This window comes from Pteropus vampyrus, unplaced genomic scaffold (assembly GCF_000151845.1).
Source record: "Pteropus vampyrus isolate Shadow unplaced genomic scaffold, Pvam_2.0 Scaffold46, whole genome shotgun sequence".
Classification (NCBI taxonomy): Eukaryota; Metazoa; Chordata; class Mammalia; order Chiroptera; family Pteropodidae; genus Pteropus; species Pteropus vampyrus.
The window spans coordinates 5434926-5450007 of NW_011888827.1; the positions used below are offsets into that span (position 1 = coordinate 5434926).

Sequence of the window (15082 nt, forward strand, 5' to 3'; positions counted from 1 at the left end):
ATCGTGCAGAGACAAGTAAGCATAGTATACATGGCTCAACTGTAAATAGTGCAGACATAACCATAATAACGTGAATACCGATCTAACTAAAATGATGGTATTATTGTTATATTAGGAAAATGATGAGCGAGTGGTGGAGGTGGGAATGGGGTGGGCGTGTGTGAGAGAGAAAGATAGCTAAAAACTCTGTGGTGAGGAAAACAAATAAGAAGTAATGTGCATATTATTTAAAGAAAGGAAGTAAAAAAAAAAGTCCACTCGAAGTGTTGAAAAAGGTGGCCTCTGTGGAGCAGGAAATTAGGAGTTTTGGAGGAAGAACGAGCTTTCATAACAAACCTTGTAAAACCTCTTGACTAAACTGTATGCTGATGTAACGGATATGCCTAAAGCTTGTTAGGCAAAGGGAGAAGAAGCAAGAGACAAGAAATCCTTTCTGATGCATTTAAAAAATTTCATAACAAGGCATTATTAAGGGTCAGTAATTGTGGGAATAGAAAAGAGATGGTAGATTTGAAACATGAGGTGAGGGCAACCAAATTTTGTGATTAAATATAAGGAGAGAGGGAGAAGAAGTCAAAGATGTTGCTGGAGTTTCTAGTTGGATGAAGGTAGGTGAAGATTCCATTAACTGACAGAGAATATAGAGAGGAAGAAAAATGATGAGATGAGGGTTTTTTTTTAACGTTAGGTTTTATTACTAAATGATGACATCTACATCAAGATGTCTAATATGAGCCAATAAGTTTGGATTGAGAAATCAGGAGAGAGATCAGGGCTGGAAATAACGATTTGAGAGTCATCTCTTAAAGATGGTAATTGACATAAAGGAATCAAGTGAGGTACTTCAGTGAAATGGTACAGTGAAAGAAAAAAGGTAGAATAGATACAAACTTGGGGACACCCTGGATTTAAGGATTGAAATATGGAAGAGGAATTCATTGACAAAGAGCAGTCAAAGAGATAGGGAAACACACTGTGAAGAAGTTTAGGGAGAAGTATTTCTGAAATTGGGAGGCCGGATCACGATACAGTGGTGAATTAGCACAGGCACATGGCTTCATCTCCTGAACTCAACCCTATGGCTGTCACAGAAACGAGGGCGAGTATAGCAGATAACTGGCATTCGGTGTCACATTCTCTTGGCCCTCTTCTGATTGCGGTTGCAGCCGCAGTGGGCAGTTCTTTGCAACTCAGGCTCACCTCATGGCGACAGCATCTCACCTCAGTCTCATGTTACCCTCCTTAGAATTTCTGCCATTGAAAATCCTGCGTGGGAGAGCCTACTCCTTCCGAAAGCGTGATGAAGGTAGAACCCAAGGTAGCCAATGGAAGATGGAATCTGGTGGCTAAACACTCCGGTGTCCTATATATCTGGTGCAAAGCAGTTCTAGGAAGTGTTCTGAATTCTCCTCAGGAGGTCCCAGTGGGATCAAGTACCTGCTGACCACAGCGATGACCTCAATAGCCCTGTTATGCTTTTCCTCCTTTATCCTCATTCTCCCTACTTCCTCACTTCCTGGGATTTGAAGTAAACTTACAATCAAGTCTTTGTCTCGGGTTCTACTCTTGAAGAGAGACCCATTGTGTGTGGGTTACAGCAGAAGAAGCCAAAAGAGGAGGCCAACTGCCACAAATTGGATATAGACTTGGAGAGATACACCTTCATCCCATAGAGTAAGAAATTACAGTAAAGGAAAGAAAGTCCTGAAAATGAGCAGTGCCCTTGTAGGTCCAGCTGCATATGACAAAAAAAACAAAAACAAAAACAAAAACAAAAAAAACCCAAAAATCCCCAAATAATAATGGCTTAGAGAAGTTTCTCTTTCAAATAAAAGATGTTTGCCTGGTCGGCAGCCAGGACTAGTATGACGTCATTACTGACCTACACTCTAAACTCTGTGCATACCCCAGCACTGCCATCATCACTTCACGTCCCCGAGAGGTACTGGGGCTCCAGTTTTGAATTATGGGGGCAAGTAACAGGGGGTAGTCAGGGGAAAAAAGGTTCCCTTTTAAATTTGTTAATCCCTTTGAACAAATCCTTTCTGAAAGTTCCACACTTCTGCTTACATTTCACTGGCCAGAACTTGCATAACCACAGCTAGTGGTTAGGAAGGAGAGAAGTGTGGTATTTAATTCTGAGTAACCACCAGAGAAATAAAAGCACAAAGTATAACTTTCAAACTCAGTGCTAAACTTTTTTCCCTCAGTCCAATGGAATGTAGGGTGTGTGTGTGTGTGTGTGTGTGTGTGTGTGTGTACATATATATACACACATATATATACACATATATATATATGTGTGTATATATATGTAAAAGGTATATAGGAAATTGTAAGGTTGAAGAAAATTGGAACATTAGTGGATTTATCATGTAAGACTTGCTCACCCAAACCCTATACCCCCAAGAAGAAGAAATAAATTCATGAGAGTAGCCCCAGCATCCCTGAAAGAGTTCTGTGGCCGTTCTTCTCTAGGCAAGTAATTGCGCTTGGGAACTGCTACCATCGAACTGGATCTCTAAATTAATTGGGATGATGACGGGATCCTAGGATGGCAGAAGTGAAGTGGCAGCATTCAATTACGAAAGTCAAGGTGGACATAGTTACCATAATGAACAGCAGAGCCAAAGCAGTGATCAGAATAGCCTAACCTGGAAAGATCTTCGGCATTGGCTGGTTAGTTAATCATAGTGTCCCTAAAATGAAAATAAATGGGAATTCCTACTAAAGTTTTACTTGATCTCTTACTCCAGGTCTAGTAAACAGAAGTCTCACTTGAATCACCGAAACAGAGAGCTCTGCTACTCACTCATTTGCTAGACTTGACTCATGTCACAGGTCGGGAGTCTCTTGAATAGAGGGGAAGTCAGGCCCCTGGAGAAAGGACCGTGCCATACTGCCAAATATTTATACTGCTAGTCTTCTTTCTAGCCTTGCTCCAAGGGACGTGTGATTATTTACCAGGGTGACTATGTACTGAGGAAAGAGAAAAAGTCAGACTTTTTAAAGGGAATACTAGATACTAACTCTGAACTGACACTAATTCTTAGAGACCCAAAATGTCACTGTAGTTGTGAGCGCAGGGCCTTAGAGAATCAAAGTCAGGTGATCAGTGGAGTTTTGGCTCAGGTTCTTTTCATAATGGTCCCAGAGGGTACCTGCTCTACCCTGTGATTATTCGCCCAGTTCTGTAATGCATAACTGGAACAGACATACTTAGCAACTGACAGAATCCCCACATTGATTCTCTGACTCATGGAGTGAGTGTTACTATGGCAGGAAAGGCCAAGTGGAAGCCACTAGAACTGCCTCTATTTATGAAAATAGTGAGGCAATATTATATTTATGGAAGGATTACAGAGGTTAGTGCCACCATTAAGGACTGAAAAGATCCAGGGGTAGTGATCCCTACCACATCCCCATTCGACTTGCCTATTTGGCCTTGCAGAAGACAGTTTTATCTTGGATAACCACAATGAATTTTTGTAAACTAAATTAGGTGCTGACTCCAGTTACTGCTGTTGTTCCAGATGTGCTGTCATTGCTGGAACAAATCAACACAACCTCTTGCACCTGGCCTGCAGCTATTAATAGGGCAAATGTATTTTCCTCTATACCTGTTAGTAAAGATCAGGAATCAGCAACTTTTCTGTAAATGGCTGAATGGTAAATATTTTAGGATTTGTAGGCCATAGTTCTCTGTTACACAACTTTGCATTGTAGTGCAAAAGCATCTGTAGACAATATGTAATGAAAAGACATGGCTGTATTCCATGAAAACTTTATTTATAAAAATAGTTGGCAGGCCAAGTTTTGTTTTTGGGCCATAGTTTGCTGACCTGTTGTAAAGATGATCAAGTGCAGTGTGTTTTCAGCAGGCAGGGCCAGCATTACACCTTCAGTGTCCTAGCTGAGAGATATATCAACTCTTCACCCTTGTGCTGTGATCTAGTGTGCAGAGAGCTTGATCACTCTTCCATTCCACAGGACATCATGTGGTCGAATACACTGATGATATTCTGCTGATCGCTGGGCAGGAAATAACAACAACTCTGTACATACTCTTGACATACACATGTGCCAAGAGGTGGAAAATGAATTCCACAAAAATTTAGGGTCTTGCCACCTTGATGATACTTCTCAGGGTTCAGTGGTCTGGGGCATATCAAGATATCTCTTCTATGTGAAGGACAAGTTGCTATACCTGGCCCCCTGCTACCACTAAGAAAGCGGTACAATACCTAGTGGGCTTCTTTGGAATTTGAAGGCATATACGCCTTCATTTTTACACACTACATTTTTACACATCTACGCCTCATTTTTACACACTACTCTGACCCATTTACCAAGTGGCCCTATAAGTTGACAGTTTTGTGTGGGGCCTAAAACAATACAAGGTATTTTAACAGGTCCAGGCTGCAGTATAAGCTGCTCTGCCACTTGAGTCACATGACCCAGCAGATTCATGGTGCCCGAAGTGTCAGGGAAGGCAGGGATGCTATATGGAGCATTTGGCAGACTCCTGTATATGAACTGCGTACAAACTCAGGATTTTGGAGCAAAGCCTTGTCACAGTCTATAAATAACTATGTTTTTATTTTTTCAAAGCAGCTTCTTGCTTGCTATGAGGCCTTAGGAGAGACTGAATGCTTAACAATGGATTGCGAAGTTACCACGAGACCTGAGCTGTGCTTCATGAATTGGGCGATGTGTGATCCACAAAGTCAGCCATTAAATGCACAGGAGCCCTCCATTTTCGAATGCGAGATTGAGCTCAAGAAGACCCTGAAGATTCAGGTAAGTTGCACGAGGGAGTGGTCCAGGACGTGCATGGCCCTTCCCCTACAACATTGTTTTTTCTCCTAACTATTACGTATGGCCTCATGAGAAGTTCTCTTTGGCCCATTATCTGATGAAGTAAAAATTCTGGTTTGGTTTAGAGATGGTTTTACAAAGAATACTAGTATACCTTGTAAAGGACAGTTACAGCACTAAAGCCCCACTCAAAAATGACCCTGCAAAACAGTGGAGAAGGGAAAGCCTGCCTGAGGACAGAACTTGGAACAGCACACCTGGCCGTTTATTTTTCCTGAAAGTGGAGATGGCCAGAGATACAGGTCTCCCCTGGTTGCCGGGATATGGCTCGTGGTTTGGGTGTATGGTCAGGAAGGTGGAAAGAACATGAAAAGGAGGGCTAGGGAAGAGCTATGTAGATAGACCTCTCTAAGTAAGAACAGAGAAAGGGATATTTGTGTTTCATCTCAATGCTCTTCTAAAGGCAACCTCTGTGGAGGAGAATTTTAATCAGGTGGATAGGATGACCCATTTCGTAGATGTAGGTCAGCCTCACTCCCCATCCACTCCTACCGTTGCCCAATGGGCTCACAACGTGGCCACCTCAGCAGGGATGAGAAGTTAAACATGGAATAAGAGACATGAACTGCCACTCACCGAGACCAGTGTGACAAAGCCAGTGCTGAGCATCCGTGCTGCCAATAGCAGAGACTGACATTGTACACCCGAAGTGGAAGCATTCCCTAGGGGCAGTAGCCAGCTTCCTATGGCGGCTTGATTCCATTGCACGCCTTCATCATGGAAGAGGCAGCTCTTCATTCTCACTGGAATGGCCTCTTCCTCTGGATGCGGATTTTCCTTTCATCTCTCAATGCTTTGTCCAGAATCACCATTTACGGACTTAAAAACATCCATTTACTGTCACTATATTCCATACAGCATTGCTTCTAATCAAAGAACTCACTTTACAGCAAATAAAATGTGGCAGTGGGTCCATGCTCATGGAATTCCCTGGGCTTGCTATGGTTCCCATCATCCTGAAGCAGCTGGCTTGATAGAATGTTGGTATGGCATTTTTAAAACTTAGTTACTGTGCAAGTGGCAGCATCATGCAGTGCCAAGGCAATGCGTTCCAGGATGCAGTCAGGATATGCTCTAAATTAGCAACCTATATTTGCTGCTGTTTTTCCTTTAGTTGTGATTTATGGCATGCTATAAAATTAATTCCTTGGTTAGAGCAAGGTTATATGGCACAGCATGATGGGAATAAGACATAGATTAATTCTGAGGATGGTCATGTCAACACAAGCACTACAAATAAGAAAGGCAAATCCATGTCCAGAATATGAATCTATATCAAAGAGGACAAATTGTTGCTCCCTTCACAATGGCAGGGGGCCAATGGAATCAATCTGCCACCATGATTTTATATTAAGACCTCAACCTTGGTTTTGCTGTTACCAGTTGCTCAGCAGAGGTGGTACCCCAATAAGCTTTAGCAAGGCAAAGTGCACATTATCGAGCCCATACATAGTGTCCATTCCGGCCACCATGGCCACTTTATAAATGACTCACTGAGAAAACACTGAGGTGGTTGGGTAAAGAGGCTAAAAGACATCCACAAATGTTTCATTTTGTTCACTTGATTATTGAGACACTCCTCTGGAATGGGTCCCCTTTGGTGAATATTCACATGGGACACAATTCCTTCACTCTCTGTGCCCTTTCAAAGAGGTTCGGCCACATACCTTTCCCCATACCTTTCTCCTTGTCACCAGTATCGTAATCCTGCTTGCTATTGACCAAATGTTTGCATCCCCTCAAAATTCATATGTTGAAACCTAGTCCCTGGTGTGATGACATTTGGAAGCTGGACCTTTGCGAGGTGATTAGGTCATGAGGATGGAGCCCTCATGAATGGAATTAGTGCCCTTATAAAAAAGATTCCCGAGAGCTGCCTTTCCCCTTTCTCACCATGCGAGGACCTAGTGGGAAGATGGTGTTCACCAAGCAAGCAGACTCTTAGAGCCACTTCCGGCAGCGCTAATTCACATTCAGTCAGAATCTCTCGTAAGTGTATGCATCTCAGTGTGTGTACCCTGACCCAATTTTGTACGCTTTCCTCCTTGAAGTAACACTCTTCACATCATTTGCAACATATTCCTCAGGATTTTGTCTTTCTGTATAATAGGAAAATCTGGAAATTCAGAGTAGAAGCTGTGTCCTTCTGGGTCAGACTTTCCATTCATCTCCTTGGAGTATACAGAGCTCTGACTATAGTTATGAATCAGATTGCTTCATCCATGGGTGTTTAAGGTGGGCCTTGGGAGGAATAGGCATCTCTTTGCAAGTCAGCTTCCCTAAGGGAGGGTCTTTAAGCAAGTCTAGTCTCCTCAGACACAGGAGGGCAGGCTTTGTGTGCTGCCAGGAGAGACTTAGAGGGACTTGGGAGTTCAAACTTTTCATCGTTGTTCAATTCCTTCAGAGGTCCCCATTCCCAGTGTCAGGTCCATTCCTTCTCAATGCCATCACTTTAACATAAGAGTCATGGCAAGTCTGCTAATTCAACTTATCATTTTATAACGGGGAATAATCTTCGACGAGTTTGACACTGCAGCTTTAAAAAATTGTAAGTTATCTTAGGGCCACCACAGATGCTCTCTAGTTCCTTGTCTGTGACTTGAGATAAAATTTAAAACCTTGATACTATTTTTTTTTTCTGTAAGCTCTCCAGTGTAGTCAGAAGCAGCCAATCACTCCACAGTTCTTATATTCTTTATTATTAACATAGCAGTCAAGTGCAACAGCCACTTGGTCCTGTCTAGGCCGTTTGTTTCGGTAGGTTATACTTTACAATCAACTACAGGTTGTACTATAGTTAATCATGATGCCCTAAATGACCACAGATAACTAGATTCCCATTTATTGTGAAAGAGCTTAGCACTGCTTTCAAAGTTAGAGATATAACCAAACGATCCCAGATCCCATCTTTGAGGGTCTGTTGCCTGGACTCACTCTGGCACCAATTACTGTATCGATTAGAATGCAGTCGGGAAAATAGAAACCATACCAGTAATTTCAGCAGAGAGAATTTAATATGAGAAATGTGTTACACGGGTCAGACATTGAGGCCCAGTGATAATAACCTGTCGGAGGGAAAAAGAGAAGAGTTTGATGTTTTGGAAACTACAGGCTTAGAAGAGGGGCCTCTCAGAGCTAGGGCTTAGACCCTTGAGAAAGAGCTCCTGCCTTGCTGATACTGGTACCTGCAAGGGGGCGCCGTAAGGCGAACTTTGGAAGTGTCAAAAGAAGCTAAAGGCTGGAGTCAAGTGCTGTTGCTGATGTAGCAAATGACAGGAGCAGCACACAATAGGAAGAGGCAGTTGGTCTCCTCTCCCTTTTCCTGCCTCATACTTTCTCTAGCACCCCCTGTTGGCACAACCAGAGAGTTACCCAACAAAAGAGAAAATTTATGAAGACCCAGACTCAGACCACAAAGTGCCGTACAGGAGAGTGGATTTGGACATGATTTCATAAGATTACGTGTGTTTTAACTCACAAATGCAGAGATTCAATTACCAAAGAGGACATAATGAAATAGATATTTAAATCTACTGTGCAATCAGCATGAAGGTGACAGCTATAAATCTATTCAGGTATTTTATACTAGTGACGTCAATAATAAATGGTGTTGCCAAGAATAATATGATTTTTCAACGTGATGAGCAACTGTTGGTAATGTTCCAAACAAAATAATGTACCGCTTTCTCTTTATTTGTAGAATACTGTATTTCTGGAAATTTTATTATATATTAATGCTCAATTAATAGTAAGTAGGTTTTTCAACTACTAGACTATCTAGCCAGAAATTTAAAAGTCCTATAGGATAAGAGACAGTTCTTTTATGGGGATAGCCTATATACTGCAAGGTGTCTAGCACTGTTCCCTGAATGCTGTAATCCTCCACAAATTTCCAAAACACATGCTAATATACGGTAGTACTGTCTCCATTACAACCAACTACTAGAGAATCATACCATAGGTCAAGGACAAAGGGGTTTGAGATTTAGTTTAGAGTGAAACTGGAAGCCATTTGAGGATTTTGAGCAGAAATACTCAATTTACATTTTTAAAAGATCACTCTGGCTGCTGCTATGGAGAAAACAGACCGTGGGGAAGGAAAGAATGGAAGCAGCGAGTCCAGACGGGAGGCTCGCATTATTCCATAGGAAGCGAGGGTGGCTTGAGTGGCAGAGGAAGTGATGAGAAGTAGTTGGATTCTGGATACATTTCAAAAGTAGAACAGATAGGATTTGCTGAAAAATTGGAAACGAATGAGGGAAAGAGCAAGATCAAGGATCATGCTAAGATTTTGGCCCGAATAGCTATGAATGATGGTGCCATTTTTAAATGTGGAATATGCTTTAAAAACATACACAGGTAAAGTAAGTCTGTATAGTTTCAATAATTGAAGGAAACGTGGGAGACTGTAGCATGGGAAGTTTTTTTTTTAAATTTTATGTAAACAATCTCATGAGCTTTATTCAACACTTCACGAATCAGGCAACATCCAATCTAGGAGATGAAAGTTGCTCCCAGGAGCTATATCAAATGAAAGAGTTCTATAGGCAGAAAGGAGCATAAATAAGGCAGTTATCGTAGGCAAAAAAGCAGGTTGGTTGTTGCAAAGTTACTTTCCTTTAAGGGATGGCAGGGGTTTATCAAGCAGATGCTCTAACTAGTACTGTTCAGGTGATTCCTGCTTGGCTGGTTTAAGATTCCATTCTGAGGGAGCCAAAAGTGTGAGTCAATTCTCAGTTTAGTGATGTGGGGCTTAGCAAAGTGACTCCATTTGGGCCTTTTGTCTTGTTTTTTTAACAGCTCTTGACTATTCACTCTACTATATCATTTCTTCTTTTATCCTCATTCAACATTCATACTTTTTGTTGGAAAATTAGATTTAATATTCTGTACGTTTACAATTATTTTCTTGTTTATTGAAAATGGCCAGAAATTTCATACACAATTTGTATTAATTTCATTTCTTTACTTTTAAAATATGCAGATTTTTATTATTCTCTGACAGCATTGTTTTTGCTCATTTTATTTAATGTATTTTACCTTCACTGGTCAGTTTTTGACAGCACATTTATTTTTCCCTCTAGAGATTATTTAATCACAAAATCATAATTCTTTACTACTCCTCATTTGAATTTATCATTAAAAATAATATTAATGCCATAAACCCTTTTTTATCTAGTTGTAGCTTCTTTACATTTTCCCCTCTCATTCTACTACCCAATAATCCTTTTTCATAATGGAAGACAATTAATTTTGGGGGTTACACTCAAAAATAGAACTTGCAGGGTCTTTGGGAAGATTTTCTTAAGACCCTCAAAGGTAAACCATAAGGAGAAATGTTGAAGGGTTTTACCATATCAAAATTAACTATTTCTGTTCAGCAGTAGACATCATGTAAAAACTAACAGATAAGTAACAACTATCGAAAGACTTCAAAGTTGAAAACTGATGTATTAGCTTCCTATTGCTGCTATAACAAATTACCATAAACTTAATGGCTTAAAACAATAAAAAATTTATTATGGTTCTTGGGGTCAGAAGTCCAAAAAGGGTTTCACTGAGCTAAAATCCAAAGTGCCCTATATTAAAAAATGAATGGCATTAACAGAATTTTTAATCTCACATATAAATACTATACATAGTATAGTGTATGATGCTATATACTTTATATCATATACTTTATATAGTGAAGCATATGATAGAACAGTATTATATAAAGGGGATTGAAAATAATTGCATTTAACTTCACTAGATAAAAAATAGTCATTACACTATTACCTACTTTATAAACACAATTCATATTAAAATAGCAAATAATTTTTTACTTCACAAATAAAGGTAGCATTTTTTAGAACAGGTTCAACTGTGTGAGACATTTAACCTTGTACAAATACAGAGGAAAATGTGTTGTGTCATTCAGATAAAGTAGACTAGTTAACATCATAATGCCAGGTCACAAAATAGAACATTTAGGAATCGGAGGTCAACTGTCCTGTCCCACTTAATCTCCTAATTCCCAGAAAGCCACACCTTCAACCTATAATCAATATAAAAAGTGATTAACAAGATCATTTATATTCCTTTTTTTTTAATACTAAGTCTTTGAAACCTGGTGAGGATTTATCAGTTGGGACCAGCTACATTTCAAGTGCTCAGTAGCCACATGTAGCTGGCTGGTGGCTACCATGTTGAACCACAGAGATTTAGACAAAAGATGAAGTCAGCAGAATAAAATAAGAAAAGTACTACAGCAAGAACGCAGGAAGATGGAAGTGAGATTGCACAAGGTTAAAAAATATCAAGGGTTTTGAGAAGGTGAGTGGGAGTGACATTTTAAGCACATGTGGAGGGACTGACTTCAGATTGAAGGCTAAATTCCTCTTTCATTGGAACAAAAGGAAAAGAGGAAAGAACAGGTCCAGATACAAGGAGTCCTCAGCTAATGGATCTGTCTTCTTTGGGAAGTAAAAGAGCAAATGAGGATAACAAGAGAGGCGTATATGTGTGTTTGGGGGTGGGGGTTGGAATTTTGAGAAAAGTGAAGAATATTTGAAATAGCATCTGTGAGGATTTGAAAGAGAAAGAGCTGATCAGGGAAACGTTGACTATGGAACTGGCGAACGACTTCAGAAGCCTGTGTAAACGTGAGGACCATGTGTCCAATCTGTACTGTTACGTGATTTTCTCCAGCAGCCTTCAGTAACCTGGTCTTAGGTAATAGAGAAAGTACAAGACAGTCAGTTGAAATGAATCGGAACTAAGACTTTTCCGGGCAACTGTGAAAGATGGATTATGAGACAAAGGGGTTGAGGAATCTATCCAGAAAGAGGTTCAAGTGGTAGACTTTAAAATCTAATTTGAAGTGTAAATGAGGTGAAGACAGGAGGAATCAAATTAGATGTGGATGTTCCCTGGAGGTTATGGGGACCCACCTCAGGACTAGTTAATTAGAGAATTAGAAAAATAGGAAGTTACAATGAAAGAGAGGTGATTGAATCTATTGTTTATAAAGTTGAACAGTTTTGTGATGACAAAATCAAGGTGGTCATGGAATGGATTCTGAAGTGGAGTGGATGGGAAGGGCACTGGAGATGAGGAGGTTAAGGAACCGAAAGGCCATAATGAAAGACGAGTCACCCACGAGGACGTGGAAGTCTTAAGATGATGGCAGGACTTGGAGTGAGAAGGACAGCTGTTAGCCAGGTGCTAATTCACAGTGATGATGTTAACAGTGACCAGGAAGTATATAAGTGACAACAACATGGAGGGGTGAAGGTTGGTAATACCATATGGCTTAAAGCTAAAAGGAATAGGAATCACCAGTCTTTAAGATCATGTAGTTAAAAGACCTTACTCTAGAGATGAGGAAACTGAGGTCAGAGAGTGTGGTAGCCAGCCTCCAATGCGATCCCCATCATTTGGTATTCACACCCTTGTATAGTCCTCTCCCTCGGTGTACCAGGGTTAGTTTACATGAGTAATAGAATACAGCGGAAGTGATTGTATGTTGCTTTGAGATTAGGCTATGAAGAATATTGCAACTCCTGTCCAGTTGCTCTCTCATCCTGGAGAAAGCCAGCTGCCTTATCATGAGCAAATCTATGGAGAAGCCCACATGGTGAAGAACCAAAGCCTCCTGCTAGCAGCCTTGTGAGTAAGCGCAGAAGCAGACCCTTTAGCCCCGGTCGAGCCTTCAGATGACTGCAGCTCTAGCTGACACTTTGTCTGTGACCTCGTGAGAATCTCTGTGCAGAACTAGTTAAGTCATTCCCAAATCTCTAACCTGCAGAAACTGGGGGATAATACGTGTTTGTTGTTTGAAGCCACTAAGTTTGAGGTAATTTGTTAAGCAGCAATAGATAAAAATACTGAGAGTTTTCGTGCCTTGCCCAAAGTCACGAAGCTAGTTAGTGGCTAATTTATAATGATAACAGAGGGCTCCCGACTCTCAGCTCAGTGTTCCATGAGATGACACTGTATCCTGGTGTATCATGGACTTCTTTTGTACTAGACACATGCACTTGGGAAGTGTTGGTAACTATCGAAAAGTGTTTAATTGATTGTAATTCTGTTTATTCGTAGGCAAAATAAAATGAAAACTGGGTGGTGCTTCCTCACGGAATGCAGAATGAGATTCAATAAGGTAAATATTTTCTTTGTCCTCCCCATATCATAATGCATAAGCATTTCTAAAGCATACTTATATCTTTTTGCCACAATTTCTGGAAGAATTGAGATACTAATTCAATTTTGTGCAATAGCTTAGTGGTAGAACCAGAAATGTAATTTCTACTTGGCTTCTTCAGACCATTTGTCAAGAATGACATAGAGTACCCGGTATTGGTTAGATCATTTAAATACTTCAATAATTCTGACCTTCCTGTGCAGTGAATCAGTGACAGGATATAGTGTCTGCATTTCTGCCTATTGTCTCTAAATGTAATATTCATGGAAGGGCATATTGCCAAAAAGGCACTTTGTGGCTTCTATTTCCAGGCCATAGAGTCTGCCACTTAGATGCACATGTTAGAGAGGTTTTCTATGCCCTTTTGACTTACAGTTTGGGTCTCGGTTCTTAAAAATGTAATTACACAATATTCTTATTTTTTTCTTTCCTTTAGAATAAAGCTAGAAAAGTAGGGAGAAAAGTAGAAAAGTAGGTTTGGGTTTCACAAGAACATGGATATTTTTAAAAATTAATCTCAGGTGTGTTCAAGGCTCCAATTCTATTAACTCCCACAAAAATTCAGATATATTTCCCATGATTCCTCATTACAGTCAGTAAATTACTTCACTGTCATATATTCCCAGCATTAGGGAGATTCTTGAATGTTTTTGTATTGTTTTCTCACTATGCTTGAAAAAAGTATATTCACCAACTATTGCATTACTACTTATTCTCTTGAGAGTCGCAGAAAGACAATTTTTACTCCCTTGACATTTTAGCCCTATCCTGTTTATAATTAGCTAATTATGCATGGCTTGAGCTTGCTTGAGAAAAAAATGCTATTTCATATTTTATATTAAACAAATTAGTGAGTAATGTATAGTTTGAATTTCGTTTTGTAAAAATTCAGCATTGTTTTGTATAATCGGCAAAAATACAAAACAAAAATATGTTTTCTTAATTACCAATGGTACTAATTTTTCTAGTTGTGTGCTCAAGCTTCAGAAAACTCAGATATTCCTAATCAAAATTGTGTTTATAAATTCCTCTGATTGTTTTATGACCCTGTGCATGGTTTTTAATAAGAATTCATTCATTCATTCAAACTTTATTGAGTACTTATTATGTACTAGGTACTTTTATTTGTGTTGGGGGTATGTGAGTGAATAAAATATACAAAATCTCTTTTTATGGTGCTTGTCGGAGAAGAGAATCAACAAGCAAATAAACAAAATAGATATATTCTATGTCAAATGGTGATTACATTCTATGAAGAAAAAAACAAGAGGGTAGAGAACGATAGACGTGGACGAGAAGATGTGTATATGTCTGGGGCAAAAGCATTCCAAAGAAAAAGCCATGTGCAAAGGCAAGCAAACCATACCTAATGCATCAGTGACTAGCCAGGAGACTCGCGTGGCCATAGAAGAGTCAGAGAAGATGAGATCCGTGGGGAAGCAAGGGCCAGATATCGTAGAGCCTACAGGCTGAGATAGGGAGTTTGGTTTTAACGTGATCACTTCTGGCTGCTGTGTGAAGAGACTGTAGGAGTGTAACTGTGGAAGCAAGAAGACCAGCTAGGAGGCTGTGTTAGTCTGGGTCCTCTGAGAAGCCAAGTTGAGATTAGATGTGTAAGAGATTTGCTAAGAGAGACACCTATGAGGGAAGATGGAGAAGGGGCCAGAATAGGCCGTGAGAAGTCCTCAGACGGACGTGCAGGTCTGACGCAGGTGAAGGATAGAAAGAGGACAGGAGGGTTAGATGGACGAGTGAAACTGCAGTTTAGTTCTATGGAAGTTTGGCAAGGCCAGTGGCGAGTCCTTGAGCCAAAGTCACCCATCAGAGAAGTCCCCCACCTCCCAGGAATGGGCCTGCCCAGTGTTCCTGCTGTACTGTCATTAGTTGGAAGCTGACCTCTGGAAGTGTGGCCTCAGCATGAACACAGGGCTGGATTTTAGAGTGTTATGCTTCATCACTGACCATCATGTGGCCATCACATAGACTTTTGCCATAATCCAGGCAAGAGAGGTCATGGTG

General features: G+C 40.3%; 1 pseudogene; it reads left to right on the forward strand.

Moving 5' to 3' along the window:
• Nucleotides 1-1865: 1865 nt before the first annotated feature.
• LOC111739030 lies at nucleotides 1866-4158 on the forward strand (annotated as a pseudogene).
• Nucleotides 4159-15082: the final 10924 nt, after the last annotated feature.